The sequence below is a fragment of the Neopsephotus bourkii genome, unplaced genomic scaffold (assembly GCF_033783945.1).
Source record: "Neopsephotus bourkii isolate Nb327-2 ecotype Australia unplaced genomic scaffold, CSIRO-AGI_Nbou_v1 NB_753, whole genome shotgun sequence".
NCBI classification, from domain to species: Eukaryota; Metazoa; Chordata; class Aves; order Psittaciformes; family Psittacidae; genus Neopsephotus; species Neopsephotus bourkii.
The window spans coordinates 3,097,222-3,119,312 of NW_026901251.1; the positions used below are offsets into that span (position 1 = coordinate 3,097,222).

The following is a 22,091-nucleotide window of genomic DNA, read 5'->3' on the forward strand; positions in this document are numbered from 1 at the left end:
GCTTATTGGGTGCCCATATGACTCCAAATTTGCTGATTCTGATTATTTGCTTAGTAAACAGTCCAATCCTAGAGTCAGTCCATGAATAGCACTGCCATTACAGTCAATGGAAAGACTGTAGGATCACTAGAGCAAAGAGAATAAGTAACGGACACAAACATGACCCTTGCCTGGGGAGATTAGACTCGTAGAAAGCCCTCCAGAAAATAACGCAAATGACCTTTGTTTGCCCAGAAATCCAACCAGTTCTAGGAGATCTTCTTTACCTTGCCCTCAGGTTGTGCACGACCATGCCCCAGTGCTTCCTCTTGCGCCCGCTCCATGTTTCTTCTCAATGTATTCAGTGCTTTCTGAAGACCAGTTCCCACATATAGATAGATGCAGACTCAGTATAAGGGTGATAGAGTTTGTTCATTGTCTGGCTGAAGCAGTGCTAATGGTCCATCCTAAGACAGATTCTGAAGTAGTTCCCTTTCTTGTTGAAAAGGAGCAATGTTTCATTTTGAAACATAATTTAGATAGGATCTGGCAATGTCTGCCTTTCAACCTAGGGATTCCTAAGGATTCATCTTGCCTAATCTTCAAGTAGACATTGAGGTTTCCTCTTAGTCACTGGGAAGAGACCTGGAGAGATCTGTCCCCTTGGGAAGACAAAGGTCTCAGAAAAGTGAAATGCGTCCTGTCTTGCTCCATGTAACCCAGAAGGAGCCAAAGCAACTAGAATATACTAGTAGGTTGTGTTAACATATAGCTGATGTTCTTGTTGCCAAACTCTTGTTATGCTGGGAATGTTATTATTGTGTTCTGAAATGTAACTTTAGGTAAGATGTTTCTCAGGGATGAACTTGGCCCCAACCTGAGTGAAGATGTCAGCTAGGGGTGTAGGCACGATGTAGCTGGATTTCTCCAGCTGCATTACATAAAACTTGTTCATGCTGTACCCTGTGCTAGTTGAGAGACAAAGAAATAGTTCTGTTTGGCATTTACTTCTCCCTATGTCCTAAACCACCCTGAGACTACCCTTGTGTTCTCAGGAGCTGGCATGCTTACCTTTTACTGATTTCACAGTATTCTAACAAAAAGCAGTTTTACCTCTTAACTTGGATTATGATGAAGGTCCTAGAGAGAAGTCATGGACAGTATTCTCCAGTGGCTTTCATGTCTTCAGGCTGCTTTGTGCGCTTACTCTATTCAGGCAGAGTTGGGTTTTGAAAAAAAGCTATATTACAGTAATCTCCTGAACTGGGATCAAAGTGCACTTTGTACTTACAGCAAAGCAGGCTGATACGTAGGTAACATTCTACATTAGCTTTGCATGCACATGAAAGTCAATTTAAGGTGCCCAGCAGTACCAACTCATGCTGCAATTTAGTGCTTATGAGTTGCATTCAGGTCTTGGAAAGGTAAATACTGCACTTAGCTCTCTGCCTTGACGTTTTATTTCATTATTTTGCTCTCATTGTTTGTAAATATTTCTCTGAAACAGTAAAGCTTTGTATGGGAGGAAGAGAAATCATCTGTGTTCTTGTGCAAGTAGGCTGTCGTGTCATTTGCTATCAGCTGTTCTACAGGGAAGGAAGGAAAGGAGCTAATGGTATCGGCACCTGCCTACATGTGAAATTGCTCCCTAAGACAGAATGACTTCAAAAAATAATTATTTTTCCTAACTTTTCCTGCAAGGTAACAGTTTCTGAAAGCCCAGGTCTGCAGGGATGGTGCATTGCAGCTGTCCATATTATCCATTTTACTTTCCTCTTTTATAACAGTTATTTTTTGGCAGCTGTTTTTTGAAGTGAATAAGGAGCATAAAAAATTCTAACCCCAAACATGTATTTTTTTTCTTATCCTTAATTTTCTGTGGGGTTTTTTTTTCAGCTCTCACCATCCCAGACATAGCCTAGATAGAGATCCTTTGACTATGAGCAGGGATACCGTTCCAAAGGGAAATTAGACTTCATGTGTTGGTGAATCTCCATTCACACATTTTCCCAATAACTACATTATTTCTGTACATTCTAAAGGTATAAATGGAGTCTATGAGAAGATAAAATAAAAATCTTTGTTATTTCTCTGATCTGGAAGGTCATGGAGCATCTAGAATTCATACAGAACTGTACTAAAATCCCATGTTAACCCAATTGTAAATTATTACAGCCTAGTGATATCAATGCTCAGACTCAACCTATTAGCACAATTTGCTAATACTTTCCATAAAATGTAAGGAAGAGCTCAGGAACTTGGAACAGCTAACTGAGAGGAATGGTTCTCCCTTGGCTGTGGGAGGGAAATGGAGAAAGAGATGGGTAACTGCTGAGCATCCAGCAAGTGTTGTTTATTGTTATTAAACCTTTTCTGTGTAGTGCATGTCTGAAACGTATATACTAAATAACTTATCCCATATAAAAAATCTGTGAATCTCAAATAACAAGAAGCTGAACACTGAGGAGTAAGTGGAGCTGGGGAACTTTAGGCCCTCTGAAGTAGTAGGGAAGCTGCAATGAAGAGCAGGAAACAGGGCAGCTCCCAGAGACTGCTAGCAGGATACATGCCACAAGGAATGTGGTGCAACACAGAGCGATTAGCATGGAACAATAGCATAAAAGCCCTGCTGCAAGAAAAGAGTAAACAGAGTCACTGAAAACTCCTCAGAAAGAGATATTTAGGAATCATGATGTGGAAGAAACAGTAGGAAACATAGCTAATACAGAGATAGCATCAGACTATTTGGGGGGGGCACACAACATCCAGAAGAAGTGGTGATCACCCAGCAGACAGGGTGATTAGAAGTCCAGAGAAGAGAATTTCAAAGGGCCCCTGGTGCGCACAGTAAGTTCAGCCTTATGAAAGCCAAGAAGTATGAGACCCCCAGTTATGGAAAAATTTAGGTAATCCTCAAATATGTGAATGCTTTAAGGCTTATGTGCATTCCAAATCAGTTGAAGTTCATCTCTGAAGAATTAGAATTAATGCCTATTTTTAATGAAAGCATGTTCCCTGCTTGGAAACATTACAGTGTTCAGGTCAAGAACAAACATGTCCTGCTAATACTCATTTATGTCAAGGATTTTTCCAACTGTGCTATGGTATTTTTCTCTCGCTTCCATGAAGTTTCACACACTTAAGCTTGTTTTACGTAAATAAGCTCCTTATACTCTGCTCCATTCCCTTCTATTGGAATTTATTTAGAAACTCAGCTACTTCTACATGACAAAATTCTCAGACAGGCTGGAGTATCTGACTCAATTGACCATAAAAACCTGTAAGCTTATCCTGTGACATGGGAGTGAAAGAGGCTGATAGATGGTAATCTGGATAGATTTACACAGTGCTTTCCAAAGAATAGATAAATTCCTGAGCCCTGAAAAAATCCTGTCTATAGTATAGAGGCCTGCTTGTGACACCTGCGTTCACTTTTCTGGAGTAATATTCCATAGCGGCTTACAGGAAAGACCTGGGACTTACATCTCAGAGCAGTTTGTCTGAATTTTCTGAACCAGAATCAAGAACTCCTAGAGTTTTACTGCCAGCTGAGTTGCTGTGACAGAGCTCTGGCATGTCAGTGAGTGCTCAATACAGTAACTGCTGAAGTCAGCGAGAGATTTTGTGTTGACTTCACTACTTGCTAATTATGTCACATTTTCCCTCTCTGCAAAGCCAGGGATAATACCTTTCTAATTAAAAAATGTGCTCAGGGAGGTTCATGTTTGAGCTTGAATTTCAATTCCTACAGGATTGCATTAAAAATAGTGGCATTTCAGGTGTGTGTGGCGTGTGCATGTTTGTCAGCCTGCTGTCTGCTTTGATTTTCTATGAGGACTATGTCTGTAGACTTTTGATGATCATTCTCAGTTTTCTTTGTTCATAGGACTAACGCTGGCTGTTTTAATGGGAAGTAAGGAAACATGACTGCTCTTAAACAGAAAAATAAGAAAATCATCCTTATCTTGTAACCCATATCAAATCCAGTTAATTGAAAATGAGGAAGCACATACACTTAAGAGACAATCTAGACGACAGATGGGTTGAGCTTCAGGAATAAAATCATAGGTTTATGTCCAAGGAGCATCCTGGAACGTATCCCAAAGACCAAAAAAAAGAAACATCGAAATAAATGATTGTTGCTTTGGGGCCTTCGTAATGTTTGAATTCACTTGGCACCTGCTCATCTCAGCAGGCTTTTGCTCTGAAGTGTTTAAACTCCAAGGTCACTGGGTACTGATCACTATGAGTCACTACTTCATTAGCTACCCTTATAGTCCCTGTGATTCCTCTGAAACAAACTTCTGTTCTTCAGTTTTTATATGCATTCATGTCTACATCCCGATCCATCAGTCTAGACAAGTGATCGCAAAAAGTAACAAAACAAATCAATTTATATGCGAAGGTAACTGAATAATCTTGTGCCAGCCCTGATGCCTTAACCTTTCCTATTGCTGAAAGATGCTTGGAACTTGCCATGAGATCAATGTTTCTAAAGGTCAGTTTCTTTATTAGCAAAATGATTAGATGGTTTAGGCTGTAAATATATTTTTGTCTCTTTCTTACAGTAAGAGTTCCACAGTAAATCTACAACATGGTGCAAATGTTTCTGATTGATGGCAAACGACATTAAGGGAGCTCACTATCTGCATAGGGTCTTGGCTGGGCTTTTTTGGGGAATGTATGACACTTCTTTAAGGGAATCTCCATAAATTCTCAGTGGGCTGCATATGTTAAATGAATAATCATACCAGACATGACAATCAAAATCTTCTTCTAGATATTATGACCATTAAAAAGGTTCTGTAGAGTTAAATTATAATCTCTTCTTAGGTTATATATATTTGCTAAAGCTATTGCAGTTATGTACTTTGCTCAGCATCTTGCAGTTCAAGATTGTAAAATGCTGAGTCTAAGGCACTTCATTCTGGTACCTGAATACAAATAGATGTGTGGAAATGCCTGTTTTTCCAGCATTCAGGGCCACCTGGGTAGTCTCTTCAGAAGCTTCTTCAAATTTGCACAGGGACAAATTAGCTGTTGGTTAACTGCTAATCGCAGAATCATGGAAGGGTTAGGGTTGGAAAGGACCTTAAGATTGTCTTAATTCCAACCCCCTGCCAAGGGCAGGGATGCCTCACACTAGGTTTTTCAAAGCCCTGTCCAACCTGGCCTTGAACACTTCCAGGGGTGGGGGAGCCACAAATCATCCTGTGATGTCATTTGAATTACTCAGTTCTTTCTCCAGAGGAGATCAATATATGTAGATCACCACAGGGACTCATCCGGATGCATTCTGAATGTGAACTGTTGCTGGTGTGCCTGTGAGTATCTCTACATGCTGTCATGCATCCTGGGCTGCCCAGCCCCTATATCCCTCCTGCTGATCTGCCCCTCCTGGGAATAAAGGCCCCATCTGCCCTGGAATGAAATCCACTGAGCATGATGTTGAGTGGGAAGCTACCAAGTTACAGTGGCAGTCATACATCTATGCCTTTCTTTTTATTAATTGAACCAGTGCCTGCTTCCTGCCAAAAGCTCTGAGGAAATGCTGCACTTATCATTTTATCTCATAAACAGTGTTCCTGTATCTACCATGGGCTTCACTGAACTTTTGCATCGGCTTCCAAGTACTTAGTAGTGTCACTGGTTTGGCAAAAGCAAATGTGTACCACATGAAAATGGATTTGAGAGGAAGCAACCTTGTCTTTTGAAGGATAGAAAGAAGAAGTTATCTCAGAGGGTAGATGATGACCCTTATGTACAATACAATAATAACATTTGGATATTTTGTTTTTGTCTTTTTGCTCTTCCTCAGCTTTTAAGATCAGGAATAAAGCATACTACAACAATTCAAGGAGGAAAACTGTTGGAGAAGGTCTAGATGCTTCTGTGCTGCAGAACCAACAAATGGTGTGATGCATAGGAAGATTTAATATCTACTGTAGACCTGCAGCTGCTCTTAGAGTCGTTTACCTGAGAGAAAAGCTGTTGCTGGTTATACCTGTAGTAGATTTGAAAGCTAACTCTGTGTAGGAAATACGTGGTAAAGGAATACTGTAAAAAAATATGAGTAGCTCTTGAGATTCTTAGTGCTTCTCACCACATTGCTGGTAAATTGAGCTGGGTTTGTTCTATGTGAGACAAAAATAATTTGTACACTTTGAAGCACTGTGGGCTACATGACTCAACAAGAGATTAACTGGCAGTCATGATGGTGTATTGTGAGGGAAGATCTAGCATGTGTATGTTTTCATATATGTAAATAGATGAACTCTCCAATATGCACTCTGCATGAAGTGCTGTCTGCTGTACATAACTGCAGGCTGCTGCTTTAAGTGAATGATAAAGGCAACATGTGTATACTTTTCCCTGATGAAACCTCTGTGGTTAGAATCCCCTTTGTCTACTGCTAGCCAAGGTGGGAGACTGAATTCTGATCATATAACAAGTACATGCTCAGGTTTATAAAGTGCAAGCTGTGAACAGTTCAGTGCAACTCTTGCTGAGGATAAAAATAGCAGATTCTTTGCTCACTATCTCTGAACTAGATTCAGAACACCTCTTGTAGCACAAAAATAAAGTGTGTATCAATCACCCGAGGCTGTATGCATTGCCATTGTGCCACTGTTGTAGATCTACAGTCACAGCTATTATAAAATACGCTTTCTGCAGTTGGCTTATGCTTTTTATCCTGGCCCTGTGCCTGTGTATGTTCTTCCTGGGGAGCATATAGCTTCTCTTTCTTGGTCTATAGAGTATATGAGCCCACCACATACAATTGCTGAGAAACTGTTTAGTCACAGGACTGGTCAGGACTTGTTCTGCATCCAGAGATGCTTTATCAATAACAGTAATGAAGCAGAGGCCTGCTGTGTGTTTAGGACAAACTCAAGCAGAACAACAAACACCTTATCCAGCTCTATCTCATCCTCTAATATAGTATATAGTTTCCAGAGATAAAACAGTAGCTGGCTTACAGCAGCCAGTCAAATCTCTGCTATAGTTAGGGAAAGAAGATGTATACATGTACTCAAGTCAGAGAGACAGTAAGCCTGATTTTCTGATTTGCAACAGCTTGTTTTACAAACCTAGAGTCCCCATAGTAACTTTAAATATTATGTAAAACACCACTATGCAGGTGTAGTGATACACAGTGCTGGGTGAGCATGGAGCTATAAGGGAATTATTCCCACTGTTCACTATTATGGGATTTGGAGGTATCAAGCAACTTTGTATGAAGGCTCCTTTTCCTTGCTCACAGCAATTCGGGCTAGTAGCAGAGCTGTCCAAAAGATCCCTTGGTGGTGGATTTTTGTCCACTGAATGCTATATACCAATGACTTAACTTCAATATAAGCCAACAGATCTTTCATATTCAGGGAATTAGTTTAAACCCTTCTCCTTGCTAGGCTCTAAAATCTATCAATTCTATAATGCAGATTATGCTGTGGAATGTACCAGTTAAATGTGCCCAAATTGTGTTTTACCTTTTGGGACATTCTTTCCCTCCAGAGATTGAATTTGGGTTTTCATATCTCTGAGGAATTCAATGTTGCTTGACTAAAGTAATCAAAGAAAATCTGCAGTCCTTATGGTAAGAACTGTGGTTGTTATACTGGCCCTTCTACAAGCAGTTCCCAAACCAGAGCTCATGGACCACTCCTGCTTCTCATTACATCAGTGTTCATACAGAGCTGATCTGGTGGCCCCACAAGGCCTCCTGCCCAAAGGCATCTGTCAGGTAGTGTCCTCCCAGTTTGTAAGGCAGCACTATGGTACTATCGCTACTACACAGTGTGCAGCATTTCATAGAATCATAGAATAGTTAGGGTTGGGAAGGACCTTCAGATCACCTAGTTCCAACCCCCCTGCCATGGGCAGGGACACCTCGCACTAAGCCATCTCACCCAAGGCTTCGTCCAACCTGGCCTTGAACACCGCCAGGGATGGAGCATTCACAACTTCCCTGGGCAACCCATTCCAGTGCCTCACCACCCTAACAGGAAAGAATTTCCTCCTTATATCCAGTCTAAACTTCCTTTGTTTAAGTTTTAACCCATTACCCCTTGTCCTACCACTACAGTCCCTAATGAAGAGTCCCTCCCCAGCATCCCTATAGGCCCCCTTCAGGTACTGGAAGGCTGCTATGAGGTCTCCACGCAGCCTTTTCTTCTCCAGGCTAAACAGCCTCAACTTTCTCAGCCTATCTTCATACGGGAGGTGCGCCATTCCCCTGATGATCCTCGTGGCCCTCCTCTGGACTTGTTCCAACAGTTCCATGTCCTTTTTATGTCGAGGACACCAGAACTGCACACAATACTCCAAGTGAGGTCTCACGAGAGTAGAGTAGAGGGGCAGGATCACCTCCTTCGACCTGCTGGTCACACTCCTTTTGATGCAGCCCAGGATGCAGTTGGCTTTCTGGGCTGCAAGCTCACACTGAAGCTGGCTCATGTTCATTTTCTCATTGACCAGCACCCCCAAGTCCTTCTCCGCAGGGCTGCTCTGAATCTCTTCTCTGCCCAGCCTGCAGCTGTGCCTGGGATTGCTCTGACCCAGGTGTAGGACCTTGCACTTGGCATGGTTAAACATCATGAGGTTGGCATCAGCCCACCTCACAAGTGTGTCAAGGTTCCTCTAGATGGCATTCCTTCCCTCCAGCGTATCAACCGAACCACACAGCTTGGTGTCATTGGCAAACTTGCTGAGGGCGTACTCAATCCCACTGTCCATGTCAGCAACGAAGATGTGGAACAAGACCGGTCCCAACATTGATCCCTCAGGAACACCACTTGTTACTGGTTTCCAGCTGGACATTGAGCCATTCATCACAACTCTTTGTGTGCTGCCATCCAGCCAGTTCTTTATCCACCAAGTGTTCCATCCATCAAATTGATGTCTCTCCAATTTAGAGATAAGGATGTCGTGTGGGACAGTGTTGAATGTTTTACACAAATCCAGGTAGATAACATCAACTGCTCTACCCCTGTCCATCAGTTCTGTAGCCCCACCATAGAAGGCCACCAAATTGGTCAGGCAGGATTTGCCCTTAGTGAAACCATGCTGGCTGTCACCAAGCACCTTGTTGTTTTTCATGTGCCTTAGCATGCCTTCCAGGAGAATCTGCCCCAAGATTTTGCCAGGCACAGAGGTGAGACCTGAAACAGCATCACAGCCCGTAATATTGGAGCCACTGGAAACCAGCTTAGGGAAATATGTACTGGTAAACTAAATTCCTTTAATCCCCTTCATGTCTGCAATTTTCCTCTCTAAGCGTGTTTCAAAGGAATTTTAATCCCCTCCCATGTAGGCCAGAGAAGGCACTGTGGCCAGCAGTTTGTCCACACCTAACAGAATAGTTACCAGTCTTTGTGCTTACATCCTGCCTTAACTAACTCTCAAGTGCAGCCAAATAGACAAGTCCGTAGGACAGTTTGGATCCCTGAAAAACCTTTGAAATGTCAGATTAAAATGCTTATCCACCCTTGCTAATTAGCATTTTCCCCCCAACAGAGGACGAAAGACTTATGCACCCTGGGTGTTTTTCTTTACTCTACTTTCCTTCACAAGATGTAAAGAAATCCCTCTGTCTTCATTATTAAGACTTTATAACACTGTTGGCTGATATTTTGTACTGATGACTTCATATGAACTTGCCATCATTAGCTATTGGGCTCCTGGTGACAGAGAAAAAGTAAATTTTAGCTTTTTCTTTCAAGATGATACTTGACAAGTAGATGCTTTAGTCTTCAAAACAATTATGAAAGAAGCATAGCCTGATAAAGGCAAAACCAGCAAAGAACTCCAGCCCATGACTGCTATCTGAGGAACATTTGACTATAGACAGAACTGTAGATCTTTTATTAGTGTCAGCTTGATGAGTCTATTGAAGCTCCTCTGCAAAGTATGAAAAGTCATAAAAAAAGAAGAATACGTAGTGCTCCTTCTTCGTACCATTATGTGAGGAAAGCTGCAAATAGCAGAAGTGTATGGCTGCTCGGCACACTTCTTCCTGTTGAGCAATTGGTCTCTTATTTATCTATTTATTTATTATTTAAACCTGGCATTGGCAAGCAGCAGTTAGGAAAAACTCAGTGCATGAAAGCACAGAGCTATACATGGCTTATGAGACCCTTCCCCCCACCCTCTGTCCTAAGTGGCATGCACAGCTGCCTGCTGCATGCATGTATGTAACTGGCATGTGGATGGTGGGATAATCTCCTAGAGGTCCATAAGTACTCTAGTGACATCTACCAACACATGTGTTATTGCTTTGAGAAACCACCCCCTGACACTTTTAAAAGCCAGAACTCCTCTGGTTGTTCCTTTCACCCAACTGCCCCACAGAGTAGAGGAGAGGTAGCAGAGTGCCTTGTTCTGTTATTCTTCACCTGCCTCTCAGCTCCTTCTGGAGGGGACTGTGCCCCATGTAGGTCTGCAACCCCCTGACCAGACCTGTGCCACCAAGGTTGGTTTGGTTTGAGAATAAATGGCACCAGCAGCTCAGAGCAGGACCATGCTGTGTTACAAAGCAACCCTGTCAGACAAGGTTTATGGGTCTGGCATAGGCAGGTCTTGGCTGCTCAGTTTCAGAGCAAAACATCACTGTAAAAATGAAAAAAAAGCCAAAGCCATGTCCTTGGCTGAGGATAAACAAACCCTGCAAAGCAAAGTTAATACTTTTAGAATGTAAATATTAAATTAAGCTTTCATTTTAACAGCACCCATGGGTCTGTTGCCCTTTGGCTCTTCCCCTCTCTCCTCTGCTGAGGTAGGAGGCCACCCCTTCTGCAGAATGGGGAGCAAATTGCTCAAGGTGGGAGGAAGCTGTCATCGCTGGAGTCTACTCTCTGAGGATCATGACACATGGAAAGAAAGAGGCATCCATGGTGAACTATGGGAGAGAATCTGGTGAATAACAAGGAGGGTGTGCAGTCCTTCTGGCCACTCTGAGATGTAGCTGAGCCTGGCTGTCAAGCAGCATATAGCATGTCCTTTAACTGCCTCTCTGCCCCCAGATTCATAGCAACATTGCAAAAGATGATGGCTTGTCTGATTGCTACAGACTGTTCTGTTAAAAAAACACGAAAAAAAAAATGAGGTAAGAGAAGAAGGAAAAAGAGGTAAGAAGGAGATGGAAAAAAGGCTGAGATGTAAAGAGCATGGTGGTAAGCACCTAAAGCTGACACTTTGTGATGTTCATGAAAATAACTGAACCTGGGAAAGGGCTGAGATAGGCTGGCACTGTCATGTGCAGAGTGTCTCTCAAAGATAGGATGAGAAAGGCCAGTAGCTTTGGATAGGGATCATTGCAGTAGGATAACACCCTCCTGCACAATTCTGTGCATTTCTGTGAGACTGCAAACCCCCAAAGATGTGTTGTTTTTATCCAACAGTTAAGAGCAATTTCCAGTGCAGCAGTTTTGGCCCACTAATCCCTTCTACGTTCCTCCTGCTTATCATAGAATCAAAGACTCACAGAGTGGTTTGGGTTAGAAGGGACCTTAAAGGTGATACAGTTCTAATCCCCCTGCCACAGGCAAGGACACCTTCCACTAGACCAGGTTGCTCAAAGCCCAGTCTTGCTTGGCCTTGAACACTGCCAGGGATGGGGCAGCCACAGCTTCTCTGGGCAACCTCTGCCAGTGCCTCACCATCCTCACAGTAAAGAATTTCTTCTTTACATCTAATCTAAATCTGTCATCTTTCAGGTTAAAGCCATTCCCCCTTGTCCTGTCACTACATGCCCTTGTAAAATGTCCCTCTCCAGTTTTCTTGCAGGCCCTTTTATGTACTGGAAGGCATTCAGGGCTGCACTCAACCCAGTTTTCCCACAGCCTGCATCTGTGCTTGTGACATATGATCTTAATGCAGTCCAGGGATGGATGTATTTGTTTGGCTTAATCCTGTGTTTCTGTGAGTAAAGTCTGCTGTTTCTCATAAACAATTTTATTTGCCCACCTGATCTGGACTTTGGGCAAATTGAAATTTGGGTGTCTGCATAACGGTGGTGAAAGGCACAGACCAGTACCTGGGAAATCTGTTGTGCCTGCCTGGAGAGGTGCCTTTTCTCCTCTCTGCTCTGCAAAAAGAGGAATTTTAAGTTGCCCTGGCTTTCCATCCTCAGTTTGGAATTCTGTTGCTAAGTGGCAAAGAAAGAAGATTATTGGATCACAGATTAACAGAAACCTCTATTCAGTGCTCCTTTGTAATGTTACCTTTCTGTTACTTACTTGAGAACTGATTTTTAGCTGCTGTGCTCCTACTCCACCCTCACCCATCCATGAGTCTGTGATCCTCAGCGGCTGGTCAGGATTCCATAGAACTTTCCTTCCCTTCCCTTCCCTTCCCTTCCCTTCCCTTCCCTTCCCTTCCCTTCCCTTCCCTTCCCTTCCCTTCCCTTCCCTTCCCTTCCCTTCCCTTTCCCTTCCCTTCCCTTCCCTTCCCTTCCCTTCCCTTCCCTTCCCTTCCCTTCCCTTCCCTTCCCTTCCCTTCCCTTCCCTTCCCTTCCCTTCCCTTCCCTTTCCATGTTCAGCCTCTGTGCCCTGGGGTGGCTCTGCCTTAGAGGGTACCCTGAGGGTCTCTGCTCTTAGAGGGGGTGTCTCAGAAACTAGAGTCCTACCCTACCCCTCCTGAATGTTTTATATGGGGAGAAAGAAGGAAGGAGCTTATAAAATGGTTTGGAAAGTTCATATCTTTCAGAGGTCACCCATTTGCTTCCTTCATTGAGAAATTTCTTGTTTCTTTTTCTCTTTTCCCAGCCAGTGTGTTTCTACTCTCTCAAGCAAAAGCGGTCAAGCATCTTCAGAAAGTGGATTAAGAAACATAACTGAGTGGCCAAGGTAATTATCAAATGTTAAGGGTGAATCTCTGGCACAAATTGCTTACAGTGGGGTTGGGAGGCAACCAGTGAAAAGGGCACAGAAAAATCAGGAAACAACATAGTTGGCCAGTGTCAGGAATGCAGACAGAAAGAGGGTTTGGGAAGGAGAGGCAATTTGACAGCTGGGAGGAGGGGATGGTCTTGCACAGCACATGCATTCAAAGAAGCATGAGGAGCAAAGGTCTCTTCATGTGGGAAAGCGGTTTAGATTATTTTAAGTAGAAACACTGCACTGAGGAGAACCATGTAAGGAACAGGATACAAAAGAAGGGCAGAGCTGTGCAGGGATGTGCCCCTGAGACTGAGCAGGAGGAAGGAATGTGAGCTGAACATTTAACAGAGCAGGGAAGGGCAGGAGAAGAATTGCCCAGCTGAAATGGAAGTAAAAGGTAGGATTGGCAGGGAGGAATTGTGAGAAACAGGAGATGTGAAAGCAGAGAGGTAAACAGAAGTATACATGTTCAGGAGGTGATGGACAGACTGTGATGCAAGTAAAGCACAGAAAGTAGTAATGTACAATTCTGTGAGCATTTCAATATACCTGCTTTCCCGGGCACTGTGTTTTCAATGATGTCGCATGTGCTTGAGTCTCCCAGGGAAGCAGGAACCCAAAACCAAACAAGACTGAAATAATTTTTTCTGGGTCTGTCTCTGTGTTTTAACCTGTAGCTGACATTAAACATGTGCTGCCCATGCACCTACACAAGGCCTTGTGTTTGACTGACAGCCTCCTTTGCAGCACCCCTGGCGAAGGAGACATGACTCTTCCAGCATAGTGGGATGGAAAGGATGGACTGCAAACAAAAGAAGCACTGACAGAAGAAAAACAGCTTCCTGTGGAAAACCTACAAAGCAAGGAGAGAGAAAGGGGTGAAAAATGTACTGTGCTGCATAGCACACAACAAGACTTATATTTCTGAGGGAGGTGGCATCTGCTTTTGTGTGTATTTTTTTTTTCTCGACCCCTTCCTATTCTTTGCTGTTAAAAAAACCCCAAAACAAACAACTAAAACCAATCCGTAATAGTTCTGTTTTCTAAAAGTGTCACTGACCGGTTGTTCCTTTTTGCCTTGGGGTGATAGCCACACAGAAACCACCACACAGTGACCTGGGATCTCTCCTCCTTCCCCATGTAGCTTGACTCATCACCTGTATAAGTCCAGCATCCTGGTAGAGCTGCCTCAGGTTAAAACCATACAAAGCTGAGAGGAAGAAGAATGAAGGAAAGGGGGTGGAGAGGTGCTGCTAGAGACTTTTCTCTGTCATTACTTGATAATAAGATATGTAAGGAAACTTACTGCTCCCCCATGGTGCCTTTTGTTTGTCGCAGTTCTATTATTCAGGTTTATTGATTTTCTTTTCATTACAAAATGTGTCAGAACTTCTGAAATAAAACTGCCATAAGTGCTTCCTAAGGGACCTGTCCTCTGAGGACAGGAAAGTGTTGGTATGTTGCCACAGAACATCTCTAAGAGATCAATGACAAAGCCAGACAAATCATTACTCTTTGGAAGGGATTTATTACCTGCACAAAGGAAAAGGAACCACTAGAAACAGAGGCTGTGTTGCAGACAAAGACTTTGTTGTTTATCCCCATGGGCTTTACTGAGCACAACTGTTTGCATTTTAATGCCGGTAAGGATGTCTTTCTAGACAAACCAAGTATCTTTCAGCGGCAAAGACACTGGAGAAGCCTCGCTGGCTGTTGCGTGGCGGTGCTGGGTGAGAAGGTATTTTTGTCAGCGGCTTTGCTCCCCATCCCTTGCAGAGGCGGCTGTGACAGGGGGTTTTCGGGTGCCCGCGGCCTGACGGCGCCTCTCAGCATCCCTCTCCCCCAGGATGGATGCTCAGAGGCATCCCTCCCTCCACGCCACGGTCACATGCTGCCCCCTGGCGGCCTCAAGGTTCCTCCTCCTCCCACCCCGTTTTGGGTGGTTTTTCCATCAACTTCGGGGAAATCCCCTTTTTCTTTTCCCCGAAGCTGTGGGGCAGGAGCTTTCCCAACCAGAAGGAAAGGTTCAGTGGATCTGCTCTAAGAAATGCGTTTCACCCCTGGTGCCTCTAGGGAAGTCTCTTGGTAATAAAGGTAATAAACCAATTCTCTTTTCAACGATGACACCAGGGAAAATGCCTGCCATTCCTCTGTTGCTGTGATTCAGAAGATTATCTGTTGTGGCACTTGGAGCCAGCCATAAATAACCTAAAAATCATTCTGTCGCCAGAGTAAAGAAGCAAAATGCTGAAGGCAGATTTCCCTCCCTTTAAAAGGCTGGATATCTTTCCTAATGCCCCACAGACAAACTTCATGCACTCGGGTAAGTCAGATATTGTCAGACTCTGACTCCTCTAAATAAAAAAGCACAGAGCCTGCTGGATGAGTAGGCAGCACAGTGGAGTATTTTGATTCCTGTTGATCCTTTAATCTGGCTATAGAGCTCATCAGGAAAAGGTAGATGTGGGAGACAAACAAAGAGGGGTTATCCAAGGGGCAGGGCTTTTCAAAGGAGACTCTCTCTGAAATGAACCCTGGTGGTACTAACTGCTAATTTATTTGTGGTATAAATTCCTTCCCATGCAGCAAACATTCCTCATGGATTGTTTATTTCTCTCAAATACACAGCAGATAATTATGTAAGCTCAGACTGGGGGGTAGATTCAGCACATTCTCTTCCAGAAACAATTTTAAGAAGAACAGCTTCTCTCCTTCTTCCATGCCTCCACATACTGTGCCACATTGTCCTTTTCTGTTAATCCAAAACTTCGGATGATGCAATAAATAAGCTTCCAGGAGCCTAAACCCGTGTTTACACGAGAACCTCACTGCTTGTAGCTTTCTACCTCAACTCATTTTCTTGCTCCTCACATGAGATCACATCACAGATGTTTCTGTTCCAGTCATGTGCTTCAGAAGTATTCTTCTTTTTGTTTTGTCATAGGGCAGAATATTCCTTCTCAGTGGAAAACCTGCGTAGGACGTTTGAAAAGCACAGGCCAGCACCATGTACTGCTCTTCCTTTTGGGTTTTGCACTGTGGCCGTAGTCCCAACCCTTTGTGCACCCCCAGCCTACTCACTGGCATGACAATGTGAGAGGCAGAAACGGCCTTGACACTCATGCTCAGTGATGACCAAAACATCCCTCTGTTATCAACACTCGGTCACAGATTCAAAGTGTAGCATCATAGGAGCTACCAGGAAGAAAATTAACTCTATACCAGCCAAACCCTGCAGAGTGGGATGCCAGACTGTGCTATGGGAAAGGGGTCACAATACAGTGGTGATCTTTGGTGAATTATAGACTGAAATCTCTCTTATAAATGGGTTAGTGGGGGCCTTGAATGCTCAGGGGTTTTTTTTATCAGAATGCTTGCTTAAATGTCTTCTTTAAAAGACTTCCTTAATCCTTGAACAGTTAATTATGCTTCTATAACTGACCTGGACTAATTTATGAGTTCAATTTTACTTTGTTTGCTTTCCCAGCTGCTAATCCTGTGTTATGCTCAACATGTGCAAGATATTTATGTCTTGTCTTAATTTTAAACGAGTTTGCAGGAATTTTGTTGGATTTGGCAGAAGGAGAACACAATGAGAAGGGGTGAGGATTTAAAGGCAGGTGAGATTTGGCTTTTTTTTTCTTAAAAAAAAAGAAAAGATTCTGAATGTCTTTCAAGTATTTTGAACTAATCTCATGAAGTAACATGAGCAGAGTGAGACAGGAAATTAAGCAGAGTTTATAACGGTGGTTGCCTTTATTCAAGTTGTAAGGGAAATTTTAATGGGAGAGAAGATCAGTTCCACCCTGTTTATCTGCCCTGTCTTTGGTAAGAGCATTTTAACTAACAGCTTCAAAGATGCTATAAGGTCACTTGTTAGTTAATGCTTATTAATTCAAAGAACAGGGTGTGAGAATGATTCTCCACCCCTCTTTTAGGGCATGTCCTTGAGATCTACTCTGGTTGCAGTCTGAGCTTTGTCTGCCGCAGCTGACAGCCCTTCAGCCAAAGTGCTATAAACTCAACTACTAATTCCACTAGCACCACCCATTAGAATGTTATTTAATGTGGGAAAGGTTACACATCTGACAGTCTAATTTGCTTGTTTGTTTTAAGAGATGCCTGAAACCCCTCACACAGAACTCTGCATGGATATGGTTCGGTTGGTCTGTGTTAGGGAAAAATATTTTATCCCAGTGAGGAAGAGTGTAGGAAGGAGGAATAGCCCCTCTTCAAGTTACCAGGACTATGGAAAAGTAAGTATTTGTATGGGTCTGTATTTCAGCTCTCCTATATCTTACAGGAACAAAACAAATGTAGAACGGATGACAAGGAAGCTTTACTTTAACAGGTATTTTATTTTAACAGTACTTCTCTGGGGTACCATTCGGAAGGCAAGTGAAAAGGTGTCTTTCCTGCTATTGCAAAAGTCGAGCATGATGGCTGCAGGACAGAAGTGTTCTGTGTACCAAAGGATGATAAATGGTAAAACAGTGAGTGCTCTTGCACACAGAGCAAATCACATCTCAACACTAGCTGTATTGCTAGATGTGAGTTACATCAGGTGCAATGCATCATCTGGGAGACGTGATTTGGCTTCATCTAAAAGCTGATGCCGTAAGTACGTAATTCCTTCTGCTTGGAATCTGTGCTTTTGGTTTTCTTCTCAAGGAAGGATGAAAGGAGTGATTGGTAATGCTTGCAGATTAAAAAGAAAAAAAAAAGGAAAAAAAGAATCTGCTTTACATTAGAGAGGCAATGCTGGGAGTTCTTCATGAGGAGAAGGAAGCAAGGGAAGCAAGGAAGGCACCAGCTCGACCACCATGGGTAGCAAGAGATGTCAGCAAAGGCAACCAGACATGCTGGAGGTCACCCAGGGGGCTATTGCAGTGCTGCCCCTGGTACTCAGCCCAGGGCCCTCCTGCTGCCCAGTGTCACCAAGCCATTTCCAGCAGCTCAGTGTCTGCCACCATCCTATGTCCCACAGCTGCTCCTAGATGCCCCATCCCCAGCAGGAGAAGGGTAGTTGGCTCCTTCAGGAGCCTGGATTCAAGGCCTGAGGGATACCCATCAGTTGGTATCAGCACTGTCCTCTCAAGCTCCTGTCCTGCCCCAGGGTATAAACTTTAGCCATGCTCCAAAGATCTTGGCTAATGATTACCCAGGGAATCAATGCAGTTTGTTGCTTAATCACTGGGAGGTGATATTTCATCTCTGAGCTTTATTTACTAGAGATAAAAGATCTAAGAGAAATAACCTGATGAAACATTTGAATAGTAGGTCAGAAACCAGCTTAGAGCTGAGGCAGGAGGGCTATAAACACTCCCACCCCCAGTGCCCTGCAGAACAGGCTGCCATGCGGTGTTACACAAGCATGTCCACAGCACCTTCTGGAGGCATTCCCACTGTTTGGCTGAAGACACTTTAGGTTGTATATTTCACTGAAAGGAGTTTCAAGGCGATTTTAAAACCAGTGCTCTCATTTTACACGTATTCCAGCAACTAAGAGAAAATAAGGAAGTAGAGGGAACATCTGCAGTGTGACTCCCTCTCGCTTTGGGCTTCCCACCTAATACACGGTAATGATGGAAGGTTTCTTCAGCAGTTGGCTGCTTAGTATTGAATAAAAATACAGTTTTCAGCTATGCCTCCTGCCCTCATGCCCCATTTCATTATAGCCTCAGTGGCTCCATGAATAGGGAGCTGTAAAAATGAGGGTCACCTCCCCATGTTTCACAGCCAGCAATAGGGGAGCAGCCCTGGTCTGCCTCAAAATTATATCTGCAGCTTTGCCTACTTTGATGGGTTTTCCAGCTGTGGAAATAAAGATGTGGTGCAGTGAGAAGGATGGCATGGGCTACTATTGCTAACTACTGGTACAACTATTTTGGCTGTATCCTCTTTGATTGCAAAACCAAGACCCTCCAGCACCCGGTACTGCCCAGGCTGTCATCTGTTGTGGCAGGCAGGCAGCAGAAAGTCATGGACATGGCAATGCTCCGTGTGGCAGCACATGCAGTTAAGGTGCCCATTTTTGGAGCAGCTTTCAGCATCTATTCTGCATAGACTGTGTTGCCATCTGTACCCCTCTTGGGGTATCAGTCCTGAGTTTGATTTTCAGCAGGCAGGGTGCTGAGTAATAGGATGTGCCAGGGAACTTGATCACCTGCAGGGCTGGCTCCTGAGGTGAGGACACCCAGAAAACATGGGAGCTTCAGATTGCAACAACTTTGTGTGGTTCAAGAGTCACTACAGCTGTTTCTGGCAGACTCTCACTAGAGGGTTGGGGCACGGAGCATGGCTTCTCTGACAGTCATGGCCCTGCCCCATATCAGTTTTTTATTCAGTGGTTGCTTTCTCTTCAGGGAAAACAAAACACCCTGTTTCTCCTCATCCAGTGACCTCCCTAATCTACTGCCATTTGCCTCAGGTGACTGCTGTCCTGTTCTCAATATTGAGCCTCTCCTGGATCACACCAAGGGTCCTTCTTGTCCAGTATCCCATCACCATCATCAGACATCAGGGGGATGCCTATGGAAAATGGTCTTCACACCAGAACTCTCAGCTATCAGCCTTTCCCAGAGCTGAAAGCCACTTCTGTGTATTCAGTAACCCCAATAGCTTGCTTTTCCATGCACTTATGCCTTGAATCCATGCAAAGGCTATTATCTGCAGCAGCTTTTGTAATGTGTGCTTCAGCTTCAGAAGTGTGGACTGTGTGGCAGAAGACCTTCCGACATGGAGCATCCTCGGCTGAGAGAGTAGTGGGTTCAAACCCCTTGAGGAAAGGCCCAAAACCCTGAGTCCTTGGCCATTCTGTGCCCCCCTCATGATCCCCAGCTATAACACACAACATAGTTCTGGCCCCACCACCAGCCTGCAGTCCAGGTTGGTGTGGGCAGGGCAGGGGTATGTGTGCTAGCCAGCTGTTTGTTGTCCCTCTGCCATCTCCATGCATGGCCCCTGGGCCAGAGCCCACACACACCCAGAAGCATAGGAGCCAACAAACCCAAGTCCCATCGTGGGCTGCGCTGCAGCTCAGGGTGTGCTGGCAGATTCTGCATGATGAGCTGAACACCTACAGGACCCCAGACATCTGGGGACTGAGCTTCCTTGCTTGTGTGTGAGGACGGGCTCAAAAACTACACCCAACTGGCACTCTGAGCATCCCTGGGGACACTGCTCAGCCCAGCCTTGTGCCTTCACACCTGAAAGGAGCTTGATTCCTCCCCTCTCCCAGTTTTTACCCAAATTGGTTCAGCTGGACAAATGTGTTTGAAAACATGCACTGGTACAAGGCAGAGGCCAGCTTTCCTACCCAAAAGGCAGGAAAAGCAAATGGCTGTCACTGTGTTTTGAGTTTACAAGATTAAAGGCCACCAGGTGGGAGAAGATGCCAGTAGAAGAGAGCCAGAGCCACTAGCTCCGTACTGCAACACATTGATGCATTTTTGGGATGCCTCAAGGCCATAAATGCTTACCATAACTCTCCTGGGGAGAGCAGCTGACTTAGTTAACATTAAAACCCCCTGATTTACAGCTGATATCCCTGACAAGCTTTAAGCCTTTGATGATGGATGATAGACAAACTTCTAGGAAAGAACAGACCCTGGAGGAGATGATCCCATCTTGCTAAGTCTAGCCTGGCTCCAAGTATACTCTGGGGCATGACAAAGGAAATGCTTTCTCATGGGGGCTTGTGCCAGTCACTCCACTTGCCCTACTGCTGGAGATGGCCATGTCCTTGGTGCAGCAGGCTGGTTCATACTTGTGGAGTCTGATGCACTTAATAAGGATTCACAGGAAACATAAATCACAGATGAGCAGCATGGTTACAGTCCCTGTCCTGATGGTACTTCAACATAACCATGCTCTGTTATTTTTAGATAAGAAAATGACAGGCTTTATTTTTACTTTTGAAGTCAGAATGAGGTATCTCTCGCAAAGATAAGAGACTAGGGCTAGTCCTGGTCTCAGGGTTATCTAGTGGTCAGATGCTAACCAGGCATCTCCATTAGTTCGGGTCTGTACATTCCTCCCCTCAGCCACCATAATTTACAAAAGAGAGCTCCATTAGAAGTGACTTATTTAATCTGATGGATGTTCTGCCAGCATTCGCACACACTGATAGCATCTGAAGTCTTGGGAGGAGACTAAGCCAAATAATGGAGATCCACTCTTAACAAATCTATTCAAATACTCAGCCCTCTCACATCTGTGATAAGAGTTTGCATATAAACAACAAGCAGTGAACACAGGATTTCTGTCACACAGCCCTCGCATCTTCTTCTAGATATTAACAATGTGTTTTAACAACTGAAAACCTGAGACAATAGTTCATGCCATGTTGTCTGAATGTATAAACTGATAAGAAGAGTTCGAGTTAAAGCACAGTAAATCTGTGGATGGGATGCTGTTGTCTTGGGTCAAGTTCTACCAGAATTTAATGTGCTTAACCAGGAGGCAGAATTTACTGTTTTCAGTATCTCTAAGTTAGTAGCACACCAACTTTCATTACATCTGCAACTTCCAAATATTGCTTCAGGCCGTTGAGGAAATCCCAATCCTCATTCTATCTTTTTACCTTTTATTTGCACTAGAAAAGTTGGTGTTTTCTCCAGGGTAGCTGGCTTAAAGCTGAATGAAGACTAAAAAAAAAAAAAAATAAAAAAAATACAGCAGAGTTCTTTATTTTAAGACTGCATAAAAACATAAAAATATTCCATTAAAAAGTCAGAGATAAGTTCACTCCCTGTAACAGCAGGAAAAAGTGGTGACCACTTAAAACTGCATGTTTGCTTAAAAGTAAATAAACATATTTGAAAATGAAATTTAAGAGATAAATAACCAACCGGTCCATGCAAGGGAGTAGTGTCATTTGCTTGGAAGTACTTCTCCATTTAATGTAATTGTGTAATGGTCCATCTGTCAATATGCACCATGTTCAGTATAGCCATGGTTCCTACTTCAGATGTTTGCGTTTTTGAATCAACTTTTACAACTTTATCAGTAAAATCAAATACTCTGAAAGCACTTCCAGTCAAAGGCAAAACACATCAGTGCATAACAACACTGCAGCTGCAGGAAAATTCCAGGAGAGATGGAGACAACCAGGAAGTTCTGCAGGTGCAAGGGCTTTGCAGTACCGTATGACCAGCTTGCTGATTTTACAGGTGTAAGATAAACACAGTACCAATACCTGGTCTCAAGTACTTCCTACTCTGCAAAAACATG

At 43.7% G+C, this 22,091-nt stretch overlaps 2 long non-coding RNA genes across 2 annotated transcripts; both read left to right on the forward strand.

The window, feature by feature from the left end:
- The first annotated feature begins 12,497 nt into the window (after positions 1 to 12,497).
- On the forward strand, positions 12,498 to 13,800 carry LOC133212988 (uncharacterized). Its single transcript, XR_009725672.1, has 2 exons — positions 12,498 to 12,824; positions 13,605 to 13,800. It is a non-coding gene; the product is annotated as an uncharacterized LOC133212988 (long non-coding RNA).
- Positions 13,801 to 16,192: 2,392 nt separating this feature from the next.
- Positions 16,193 to 19,496, forward strand: LOC133212956 (uncharacterized). Its single transcript, XR_009725658.1, has 2 exons — positions 16,193 to 16,477; positions 19,223 to 19,496. It is a non-coding gene; the product is annotated as an uncharacterized LOC133212956 (long non-coding RNA).
- Positions 19,497 to 22,091: the final 2,595 nt, after the last annotated feature.